The sequence below is a fragment of the Pteropus medius genome, unplaced genomic scaffold (assembly GCF_902729225.1).
Source record: "Pteropus medius unplaced genomic scaffold, Ma_sr-lr_union100, whole genome shotgun sequence".
NCBI lineage: Eukaryota > Metazoa > Chordata > Mammalia > Chiroptera > Pteropodidae > Pteropus > Pteropus medius.
Genome location: NW_024347788.1, coordinates 189,615 through 196,633, shown reverse-complemented (window position 1 = coordinate 196,633; position 7,019 = coordinate 189,615). Strand labels below are relative to the sequence as shown.

Here is a 7,019-nt window from a genome sequence, read left to right as displayed (position 1 = left end):
ATTTGATATTTTTCTCCATCTACCAATAATTCCAAGAACTTTCACAGATTAAAAACAAAAAACACAGCAAAAAAGTAATAATAAAGTTTAAAAGAAATAATTTAAAAAAGATAATTAAATTAATCATTTAAACTTAATGCCTTCCAACTTAACTTCCAACTTAATGCTCTAATGAAAGAAACCAGAGATAATCTCTTTGAATACTGGGGATCAAAAAAGCTAATTTCACATTATTTACCCTCAGTATTCATGCTAATCGGTATCAAAATCATCAGTATAATTTGTTAATTATACTTCTATTTTTCTTACAAGTTGCACATTTATTTAATTCATATAAAGTACATGACCTCATTTGCTGAAATCTGAATATATGAATGATCTCTAGTTCATTGTGAAGTACTATGTCTTAGGCAATTATAAAAAAAGACTAAAATTTACAAACACGTTAACTTAAATTTTATATAAATTTGATATCACCAAAGCAAGATAAAACTAAGATTTAGTATTGAAAATGACAATATTAATGGAAAATGTTGATTTGCTAAACCCATACAATTAATTTTATAGTTATATATTTACACATTATAATAATTTATTGACTTGTGATAAATCATTTCTTTCTTATCTTTAAATCTTCTTTTGATAACTTTAACTGTTTATATATGAAATGGTATAAATTCCTTTTACTTTATTTAACAACCCTGGCAATGTTGAACATTCATAAATTATACTAATGTACTTGTCATGATGAGTATATATGTTGAATACTATCATGTATATGATATTTCCTTAATTTAAATGGAAATATAAAAATAAATGGCTGTTAACATTCATCACTTCATACAGTTATAAAACAATTTGTTTTCTTCTGATGAGAACTTTTAGGATGTACTCTCAGCAACTTTCAAATACACCATACAGCAGCGTTAAAAAAAAGTCATCCTTTGTACATTACATAAGTTAACTAAACTTATTGCGTTTACTAACTGAATGTAAGTTAACTAAACTTATCGTGTTAATTATTTTGCAATGTATTTATGTCAAATCATTATACAGTACGTATTATACAGTACTGTATGTCAGTTGTATATAAAATCGAAAGAAAAAATGTCTATTCTGAATAACTCAAATATGATAATTCAGGAAAAAGATGTTTATGAACACACAGTTTATTTGCTTTGGGTTAAATATCTAGGAGTAGAATTGCTGCATTGTGTAATTTTAACTTTCAAATAGAAGAAACTGCCAAAATGTTACCTAAAGTACTATATAATCTTCATTCTGAAAGTTCCAGTTTTACCATATTCTTTCCAATACTTGCCTTTATTAGTTTTTAAATGTTTCAAAGATTGTATTTCATAGTCTATCCACATTTCTAATTCGCCCGAAGAGGGAGGGCAGTAAACCCAGTCCCTGTTACTTGATCATAGATGAGAGCAGAAGTCTTTCAATTTGACTTGTTGAATAATACCCTACCATTATTTTATAAAATAATTAATTTGAAAATAGCAAACAGAATGGGAAATATTGTAATCAAAAGAGAAACAAGAATGTTGACATTAAATTTGTGTGTGTAGGTAGGTTGTAAATAACAGAATCAATATTACCAAAATCAGAACTAATTATTTTAAAAAATAATAAAAGAAGAAACAAAAAAATACAGAGGCAGATAAACCAGAAAATCTGTTATGAGAATAAATGTAGCTAGCTGCAGCAGGAGAAAAATGGTCCCATGAGCAGCATTAATAATTCAATAAATAAAGATAATGAAATTATAGGAGCTTAAGAGGTAAGTGGAGTCTAAGACAGGAACGCTGATACCATTAAGCCCCAAACAAAATATATGTTTCGTTGCATCTTTTATTCCAACAATGGCAATATTTTTGTGATTTGGCAAACGAGGGCTGTATAATATGCAGTTGGTATAGAAGATGGATCAGGAGGATAATTTTACTCTTAAAAGCATATAGGTTGAAAAGATTTAGGCATTTCATTTTCGAGTTTTAAGGAAAATTTTTTTAAAAAGGAAACAAAACTCATAAATTCTCCGAGCTCAGATTTTCTGCAAGGTGTAAATGTATATATGTATATGATGATGTATCAGATCATTTCACTGTGTGGAAGTGATTTTGCAATGTACTTGTCGTGTATTTCAGTTAAAATCAGCAGAATGAGTCTTCGAGATCTCAGCTGCATTTACTTGTTCCTGCAGCTGATTATGTGCTATATTCAATTTATGAAAAGCAACTTTCATTTTCTACTGTCAGTTACTGCAGGGAAGTTAAAAAAACAGAACTGTTTCCTGTGTAAATAATGTAAGGCATTCTAAAAAAGTACAATTTATCAACTTTAATTCCCATAAGGTTAGCAGTATTGATGAAATTTGTCATAGTTTGATTTGGATTTTATTTGGTCAAAATATGATATGTAACATGAAATATTTCTTAAAGATTTAGCAAGAGTTTTTGACATTATGTATTTGTTGAAAATCCTCTGATGTTCAATCAGTTAGAAAACACAGTGCTTATAAGAGTCCATATTCCACCAGCTTCAATTTGGGTAAGTCCAATATAAATTAATTGGCCGTGAGATTTTACAAAGGTATATGGGCATATTATTTATGTTTTAAAAATAAGAGGAAGTAATTGATTTCTCTTAGGAATTTTGAGATTAAATGATTCTCCAATGCCAAGCTGATCTTGTTAGGTTTAATGGCCTAACTTCCGATGGTAGAGATATTTTTTGTATATCCAGGCTGTTGAGTCTCAGGAAAATGAGAAAGTTTATAATAAAATTATAAGATACACATTATTTTTTATTATAAATAGGAAAAGATTAATAGGAATATAAAGCTTTTTAATCAGAAAATAACTTCATGTAAAATAAGACTGAATACAGAAAGATCAATGTCATTTTTTTAAGGCTGTATTTTATTTTATTTTTTAATTTATTATTATTATTTTTTTAGGTGAGGCAACCCTTGGTTGACCTCACAGATTACAAGGACCTTGTCAGTTTACAATCCCTTATTTTTAAATTTTTTTTTTACACCTATAGCACCTGGTCTTCCTAGGTGGTCTCCCATCAAGTACTAACCAGGCCTGACCCTGCTTAGCTTCTTAGATCAGATGGGATCGGGCTTGTTCAGGGTAGTGTGGCCGTAGACAATCAGGCTTCATTTTAAAGGTATGCAAGTATTCCATTTTTATGCATTCAAGACAGAATTATACAGATAGATATATTAAATGGGGATTATGGGTGATTGGAATTATATTCCATAAAAAGAGATCGTATGTTAATGCTTGGATTCAGTTTATGGTTTATTTAAATACCCTTGTTTTGCTAAAGATAACTTTTCTATATGTCGCTGGAAAAGTTTTTAATTTAGTTGAAGAGATACTGAATAATCAAAACACTGATACTTAGGATGGTAATTTAATCTGATTTAATGTGGTAGGGTTCATACTTCTAGAAGCACTCTGATACTGTAATTCAATTTTGGTTGAATTAAGATGATTTCAGTTTCTGATCTGAATAATTCTGCAACAATTATGTGACCCTAATATCAGAAAAAATTGATATTTACAAATGAAGGGAATGGGAAAATTCTTATCTGAAATTTATTAAAAGATAAATATAATTAGGGCAAGGCTAGATATCAAAGGAGCTATCAACATAATTACTGATCCTATAAAATTCGATTTCAGAGATATTTTTGATTCCCACAGTAATTTTCATAGGTATTTGTAACTTTATTTTCACAAACATTAGACTTAACAGAAATTTAAGCTGGATACACTATTTTTTTTCCTTTCTTTTTCTTTTTTCTCATGTCATTTAAACTACAGATTGGCTTGGGTGGCATATTGAATAAAGAAAATAGGTTATGCTAATTTGGCATTATTACCTTAATTGCCCCCATATTAGCATAGAGGTTGAAATGCCAGTGATGGGGTCAGCTAGCCTGGACGTCACATTTGAGACAGGATGCTTACTAGCTCTCTCACTTTGGGCAAGTTATTCAAACTAATGTGAAAAAATACATAAGGTGGGATAATTAAGAGATGGTGTGTGGTATGTATTATTATCAGTCATTCTTATACTGTGCTAGATAAAGAATAGAAGATTTTTGACACTATAGTTATATGGGTTTATGTTTACTGCTCTTACAGGAGAGGTCTTTACTCCAGAATTTCTTAGGAATTGACTTTCTGTGTGTATCTGTCAGCCTTTAGACAAATCAAGAGGTTCAGCATAAACATAAATTTGGTAAAAACTATATCTGAGAAAATTACCTGAAGTAAAATGTGCTACAAAAGGCACAATGTTTCCCCATTTTCCTAGAGGCTTTATTTATTTTCAAACTTTTTTTTTTATTCTTTAAAGCATACAACTCAGGTTTGACCTGAGACTTAGAAGTTTATCTCTAGACATTACTTGAAAATGACTTCACAGCGAAAGCAGCAATATACATATAGGGGTATCTGGGAAAGGAATTAGATTTTTAGGAAAAAAAAGTAACTCTATTAATTTCTCGTATTGCATAGTATGACATCTAGTGTCAGGAGTGTTGCACATGAGTGGCCGTGAAAAACCGATCAGGTCTGATGGACTTCTGCCACAGTGATTTCATTCCTCCTAAAGGCACAGGGGCCCAGAGGGCAGCATTGGGTATTTGTTCATTTACTGTTCAGAGTTCTCATATGGCACCTCCAGGGGTTTTATTTTGTCTCTCTTCCTCTGTGATACTTATTTGATACACTGTGAAGACTGTGATGGGCTGTGTATTACAGTACTACCAGTTCACTGATGACATTTTGATTTATGTGACTTTTTCTGTTGAGCTGGAGAGAAAAGAATCATTTTTGTTTTATTTTTCACAAATAAGAAAATAGATAAAGGAGAATATAACCTTTTAAACTTTATTACAGCAAAAATGTACCTACAGATATTAATATACAATACTGTGTTTTGATCCCTCTGAATTATATATTTATGAATTATATTTTTTATATGGCTTGTTAGTGACTGGTTTAACTAACTGCTGTAATGGATCATTGTCCTCCAGTATTCAAAAATTTCAGTCTTGATATTATTTTGAAAAGTACCTGTTTTTAAAAGAAGTATTATTCATTTCATTAAAATACAATACTGTGCCTAGTGGTCCTTTATAATTACAGAAGTTTGGATCTTACATGTTAGACTTCAGAAATCTTCATATATGTTATTCTAATTATAAGGTTCCAAGTGGAGTTTCATACATGTGAACTTCTGCCATTTTAATAATGCACAATAAGGAGATATTCTATGTTTTCTTTCATTATATAAAAATCTTTTTTTAAGACATGTAGAATATGAGTATTCCTGAGAATGATCCTTAAATATTTTCAAAACATAAAAGTACATTCTAAATGATTAAAATGTGTTCATTATACTCAGTATAGTTTAATTAATATATGCTTTTTTATTATATGCCATCTGGAATAACAAGTTAATCAGATATCGAAACTATTTATGGATTGCCTACCACATATTAGACTCTTTTAACATTTGATTTTCATTTACACTTCACAGGAATTCTTAGTGCTAGGTATTAGCTTTTTAAAAGCTAAATGAAAGAGACACAGACAGTTAAGGTAAGAATAACATATTTTTTGTGTAGGTGGTGGAGTTGGTTTTTCATACCAAGTATTTAAACTTGAAATCTGTTTCTCTCCCCAGTAAACCAGAACTGTGCTAGACTGTTTGCTAACTCTTTGAGTTAACTAGAACTTCTCATTTTCATCATATGAGGTAATTAGTTTTCAACCTATATATTGGTCAGTTTGGGGGCATACAATGAAAACAGCACACGTATATCTGAATGTGGCTGAAGGCATAGTATTTTTACATGTATCTGTATTTTGAGTCTAATATTTCTTTCTACTCTAGCATATTCTATGGTAATTAGAAGATTCTGGAACACATGCAGTTCTGTCACTGGTGTCAAAATGTAATAGAGACTAGGAACTGAGCTGACATGTTGATACATGAAACTGTAAGAGATAATTTCTTTAATAAATCCATCCTTCTTTGACTTGTGATTTGGAAACCGATGGCATGTTTATCTTCAGAGTGCTGTATTTAAATTTCAATGGCTAATCATTTTTCTCTCTTGATATCACTCTTTATTAAATTATAAAGAATTTTATATTTGAGATGAGTCTATCATTTATAAATTAACATTTATAAATGGGAAGACTTGTAAATGATCATAAACCCTTTTCCATTGTTTTTTTAAAAACAGCTTTATCGACATATAATTCACATACCATACAATTTACCCTTTTAAATTGTACAGTTCAGTAGTTTTTACTGTACTGAAAGTTGTACAGTCGTCACCACTATTTTTAAAACATTTCATCGTCCCCAAAGGAACGATGGAAACCACATACCCATTAGCAGTCATACTCCATTCTCTCAGCCTTCAGCTCCTAGCAACAGTAATCTACTTTTTGTCTCCATTTATTTTCCTAATATGGACATTTTGCATTGATGGAATTACATAAGTGATCTTTTGTTACTGGTGTCTTTCACTTAGAATAATGTTTTACAGGTTTATCCAGGTTGTAACATGTACCAGAACTTCACTCTTTTTTATGGTAAATACTATTACATTGTATAAAATACTACATATTTTTATCTATTCATCAGGTAAGGGATATTTAGGTTGTTTCCATATTTTGCTGTTAGGGATAATGCTGTTTTTTTTTTGACATTTACATAACAGTGTTTATGTAAACAAGTTTTAATTAAGTTGAGATATACCTAAGAGTTAAATTGCTAGGACATAATGTTTAACATTTTTAGGAACTGTCAAACTGTTTTCTAAAGTTGAACCATGAAATTTCCAGTTTTTCTGTGTCCTGATCAATGTTTGTTCTTGCTTGTCTTCTTGTTTTTAGTCATCTTCATAAGTGTGTAGAATATCTTGTAGTAGTTTTGATTTATATTTTCCTAATAATTAAATGTTGAGCATC

The 7,019-nt window shown here is 30.0% G+C and overlaps 1 pseudogene; it reads right to left on the bottom strand.

The window, feature by feature from the left end:
- Positions 1–3,048: 3,048 nt before the first annotated feature.
- On the bottom strand, positions 3,049–3,166 carry LOC120614498 (uncharacterized; annotated as a pseudogene).
- Between the last annotated feature and the right edge of the window lie 3,853 nt (positions 3,167–7,019).